A 6,038-nucleotide genomic window follows, 5' to 3' on the forward strand; every position below is an offset into this window, starting at 1 on the left:
GTCTTCCACTCCTGCCAGGAATCCACTGTATATCCAGCGAGACATATCCCGAGACTGGACTCTCCTTCACCCAGTCGAGGAAATTGTATCAATTGCGTTGAGAAACCAGCTGATCAGATCCATATTCCTTAAATTTTTTGGGAAAATATGTAAAAAGAGGCTTCGAAAAAGAAAAGGCAGGTGGGGGGGGGCACGAGGAGACAGAGAGAAAAGAAACACGTCCGCCTTCCACCAGGAGCAGAAAAAAAAAAAAAAATAGGATATAGGATCACCCAAATTAATATCTCACAACCAGTGTTTTTATCCAACCAAATCTAAAAACAAACTAAAAGTTTAACATCTGAAGAGTTCCTCTTTACCTGAACAGAGCAGAAGTTAAGCAGTTTAGCAGTAAATTATAAAAAGGGATTTCTAAGTGTGGTTAAATAATTTAAACCATGTTAGTAAATTGGTTACATTCTACAAATGGGGAAGAAACACACAATCAGCAGTTGAGTGTACAAGTAGAAGGGGTCTAAGTGAGAGGTTTTGGTTTATTTTGTTTTGTTTATTTTTTTCAATTGTCATTGTTTAAATATGGTTCAATGAGGCCAATAAAGACCCATAAGAAAAAAAAAAATCTGACAACCTGTTTGTTTCTCTTTCAGCAGTTTTCATTAAAAACCTTTATCATCAGTTTCCTCTAATTCTTGTTATTTTGTCTAATAAAACACAATAAGGTCAAGATCAGTCTTTCAGGATGAATGTGGAATGATCCATTATTTTAAATTGCATAATTTTAATAAATGGTTTATCATATTTTTCAGATTTTGAATTTCAGTACAAAACAATTAGGGTGATCTGAGATTAGATTTTGTCTGTAAGATGAGTGTTAAAATAACTATATTTGACACAAACCATACACCAGAAGAGCTCGCACCAGTGACACCAGTACCTCATAACTGATATTTGAAGCCCATTGATAATTTTGTTGAGCCTCAGTTATATCCCTGGTCATCTCTTTAAGGTTGTGGATAATCTGACAGCTTTTAACTTTGCTCAGTAGCACAGACAGAAAACATACAGTTGCAGTTACTGTGTTCTGTAAAAGTGTTTTGTTGGGGATACAAATTTTGAAAATTAGCGTTTGTTCTGAATGATGTTTTCACTGCAGCCCCATTCCTTATAATACTTCTTTAGTTTGTTGATTTCAGCAAAAAAAGAAACTTCCTATGACAATAGGAACTGTATTAGACTCGTGATCAAACATGTTTTAAAATGTGTCCTCCTTTGTCAGGCTGCTCTGTTTTAAGTTAGCATAGCGTCTGTGTGAAGCAAAATGGTCATGTCGACTCAACTGACTGCCAGCTGCAGCCTTATTTATGTTAATTTTGTGAGAAAATGGTGCTTTTAGTGTTTATAACTGTCAAACCCTTCTGAACTTTTGAGCATCTGCAGAAATTCTTTGAAGACAAAATCTGAGTCTACGTAGCAGTTCACTTATTAGAGCTTCTCTCTAATTCTTTAAAGTGAGATTGCTCTGATCGCTGTCTACAGCAAGCGCTGACCTGCAGGTTTATGCTCCACACAATTACAAGCCGAATTAAAAAGAAATGTTTTAGAGCTCTTTTACATCTTACTAAGTTTAAATCATTATTCATTTTATGTAGAATACTGAGGTTAAGCGACACAGCACTCCTGTTTTTTACAAGCTCAAAACACAAAAATAAAGTTGTCCATGCCTTCAATTACTGCTCCTGATATGAAGAACAATTTGCTAATTCATACAAGAAGATTTATGTCTTATTATTGGTATTTGATTTAGGAGTGTGTTTTATAATAATAATACTAATGAAAATAAGGAGAAGACAAAATAAGAAAAAAGTAAAAAAAGAAAAAAAGATTTTTTTTTTATATAATTGTTGTTAGTATTGAGGACTTTCTACATAGAATATCAATATTTACATAAGAAATTTGGATTTATTTTTTATTTTATCACTGTTTTTTTCTATATGAGTTTTTGTTTCAATTCATTATTAGTGCTGCTGCTTTAAGAATAAAAAATACAATAAATATGGCATTACCAAAAAAATATCACTTTAAAGTTAAAAACTGAAGTAAATGACTAATCACCAGCTTTATAACAACACTCTTTTGTGTCAGTGACTTATGAAGGTTCTATAACAAAGCAGTGTTTGTTGTCCGTGATGCTGTCATATTACTTCGCCCAAGCAATTGTTGCCTCACTGTCAGTTGCAGACCAAGAAGTGTGAGAAACTCTCTTTTTTTTTGAAAAGTAAAAAGAAGCAACTGCCCTCAGTCTGACCCCTATGGTTTAAGTGGACCAAAACTGCCACTAGTATATTGACCTGATTGTAAAAAGAGTCAGATAACTGTTGAAATACAGCAGAATCCTGATGAGCAAAACGCATAAATGAACTGGGAATTTATATCTGCTAAACTGACTTTCTTTTTCTTAAGTGCGCTTTGGTGACTGGCAATTTATAGAGCAATTTTCTGTAAATGGCCATGAACAGGACTCAGCAAGATGGCACAAAATAACTGACTTCATTTTATAACAATAGCACTGGCAACCCTCACGCATTAGAGCATTTGTTCACTTTATCTTGAGAAATGTACTCCCCTCTGTATTTTAATGCACACAGAAATACACACGTTCTCAGTTCATTATTTTTTCTTTGTAAATGTGTAAACCTTTTGTCATTGTGAATCAACTTACTCTTTGAGTTAAATTCTTCAGCATAAAACAGCACATTATTATTTGATATGTTTGAAGAAGTGGTGTTACCTATTTTGATTTGGCTTTAATGCATTTAACATACAAGAGACGTCAAGTCTCCAATGTCAGGAAACAATAGTGCTATAGTCATTTTTAAAGCTACAAAAAAAATTAAAAAAAACAACAAAGTCAAATCAGTTCAAGACAAGTTTTAAAAAAAATCAGTGTGTGTTTTAAACCTTGCAAGTTCAAATTGGTTCACCACTTTTGTTCCTTCTTTCATTGCCAATTAAAACATGACATACATATTCTTTTTTTTATTTGTCTGATTTTTGCAGTTTGGCCCAAATTTGAGAACCCTGAGCCATTCTGTGACTTAAACACACGGAACTGCAAAGATGCTGCGCTGAAACATATTTTACCCTCCACTGAGAACAATCATAAGCGGAAGCAAGAGCATCAGCCCACATCTACACCCTTTTATTACTCTTCATGAGAAATAAGGGTCACATAGAGCCTCTCAGGCCATTTCTCCAAATATCACCCCATTTTCCTCTATCACCATGATGATGATGCCAAAATGCATCTTGGAGGCTGTGTGCTGTCTTTTGTTCTCACGAGGACCAAAATGTTCCTGCAAGATTTTGCTGCATGTTATAAAGATTAAATTCAGAATAAACTGGATTTGTAGTTGCATTAATCCGTTTGGATTATTGCAAGGCTAATATATGTGTGCCTTTTGAAATGTGTCACTCTGTCTGGGTTCTGTATTGGATGTGTGTGTACAAACGGCATGTATGTTATGATGAGACTATCTGTTTTTGTTATGATATTACAGTTATTTTGGACGGAGCGCAGTAATGACAGCATTACCTTCACCTTGTCAAAATAGACCCATAGTGCTTTCACCCATTAGAGCAAATACACCTTCAATAATTTCTTTTTATGCTCACAGGGAACACATACACACAAGGAATAAAGCCTGACAGACTAGTAAACACTCTTTTATTATGATACTAGAAAGTCACACATCATCAGTTCACTTCTGATCCTTATTTTGGTACATGAAATGATACATGCATACAATATTTACCGTTAAAATATACCATCTCCTTCTGATATACATGTGGGGAAATGTGCTTGTTTATGACTAAAACATAGGTACACCATATACAAATCTGTGGCGGGAATGTTGTCACATAAATTTACAAACTTCATATATTGATGAAATGTCATATGTTATGTTGTACCAACTTACTAATTCTAGCACATTGTAGCTAGCTTTAACCGTATTGCAATTTTTGATTGTTTTTCTCTTTTTTGCAAACAATTTTCTGGCATTCTGACAACTCAGGTCTTTGTCCTTCCTGTTTTGGTCATTTCGACTCTCAGTCCTCTATGCCGATCCAATATTTCACAACAATTTATAGAGCTTCTCTACATTAACATGTGTTTTGTCTGTCCCTGCAGGCTCTGCTCTGCTACACTAGTTGATTTACAGCTCTTATCAAATACATATTGCCAAGCGAGTGAGACGTGCAGCCTTTCATTTGCACGCCACCGCCCTGCAAATTCGACATGCTACATTAACAAGAAAAATAGCTGCTGCTATGCATGCCAAGATCCTGTGTGAGTGTCTGTGTGTGAGAGAGTGTGAGAGTACGAGATGTGGGGTGTTTAATGAAAAATCCCTCTACTGGGGAAATACAGTCCAGTAAGTGTGTGAGATTTTAGCTATACCACAAAGCAATGGAGAGTATGTATGTTGTAAAGTGTATAAATTATTGCTTTAGTGTCAACAAAGATAAAGTGCCTTGCAAAAGTATTCAACTTCTTGTGTATGTTTCTTGTTTTGTCGATGCAACCTGTAAAGAAAATGGTGAGGGATTTTATGTGATGAACCAACGTAAAATTTTCCAAATCGATGGAGTGAAATAAAACAAAGGCAAACAAAACAAAACAAAAAAAATGTTTAAATGTTTTCATATTTATTGGATGTAGTCTCAACGCAGATGTTTTGAAAACCTAGATTTTGACTCAAGCACAGCAGGAGGGTGAAGTCATAAACGCTAAAAAATGTCTGATTTTTGTAAAACTGTCCACTGATTGGAGAAAGAAATGAAAAGCATGTTTAAAGTTTACCACATTTAGAACTTCTATACTACATAAAAGAAGATCTTTTGGCCTTTATCAAAAAAAAAAGTTCCACATTTGACATAAACCCATTTCTTCAAAAACACTGTTTTTGTTATTGTGTTCCTTTGGGTGAATCATGCTGTTGCAGTGTTCGAACATTAGAGCCAGGAACATAGATCAGAATTGAATAAATAATTTATTGTCTTAAATACAGATACATCTTTTGACAAATCACTGATTTCAGTCTCTCTGAGAATTTAAACTAGTTTTGAGATTCACAATTCAGAATGACACTGACCCATAACATGCCACTACAGCAACATGCAAGTAGCTCAAAGGACACAATGCCTTGAAATTGTCTGGTTTAAGCACAGGCCCTAAACAAATTAGAATATATTATATGACTTATATGTACCGAACACAAGTGGAACCCATCCAGCAGCTTACTGAGATGGGGGAGTTTTGCTTGTGTAATGGCCTTAAATCCCAGAAGCGTGTTGAGCATATGTAGACATACTGCACCCCCCAGAGACTTACAGCTATAATTAATGCAGAAATGGCTCCATAAAGTATTGATTTTATTGTCTGGATGAATTCATAAACTGGTATTCTGCATATTATTTATATACATAAAAAGTGAGGGATATTTATAAATGCACATATTTTTACTTTTAGAGTTGATGTTTTTGTTCTAACTCCACCAGCTAATGATTTAAAGATTTAATTACATAATTGGACTCTAAGACAGACTCCACACTCACAACAGGGTAGCCTTCAAGGTTAAGAGCTTCTGTAAGCAGACGAGTATTAACTTACTGGTTTACACAACTAACGCTTTTCTTCAGCATTCCTCTCTTAGCCCGACTGCAGCAACAGTATTTATTCTGATGAGTTTATTTTCACTCCATTAATACAGCGTGCTATTCCTATGATGTGACAAAGCAAGCTGGAGGTTCTGTTGGTTCGTTTTTTAAACTTTATTGGGATGATTGATGTGTTTTGAGCAGAAGCATCAAATGATGTGTGAAATGTTCCTTTTTTTATGTGAACATGCACAGAGCCTGAGGAATAAAAGCCCTGATTTTACAAAGTAACATCCTAACCATCATCGTAGTACCTGTTATTTCTGAGTGGAGTTTTAGATTTTGTCAAGCCAGGTTACAGAAAGACAGCCCAGCAGTGC

The sequence above is a fragment of the Kryptolebias marmoratus genome, linkage group LG1 (assembly GCF_001649575.2).
Source record: "Kryptolebias marmoratus isolate JLee-2015 linkage group LG1, ASM164957v2, whole genome shotgun sequence".
In the NCBI taxonomy this organism is placed as follows: Eukaryota; Metazoa; Chordata; class Actinopteri; order Cyprinodontiformes; family Rivulidae; genus Kryptolebias; species Kryptolebias marmoratus.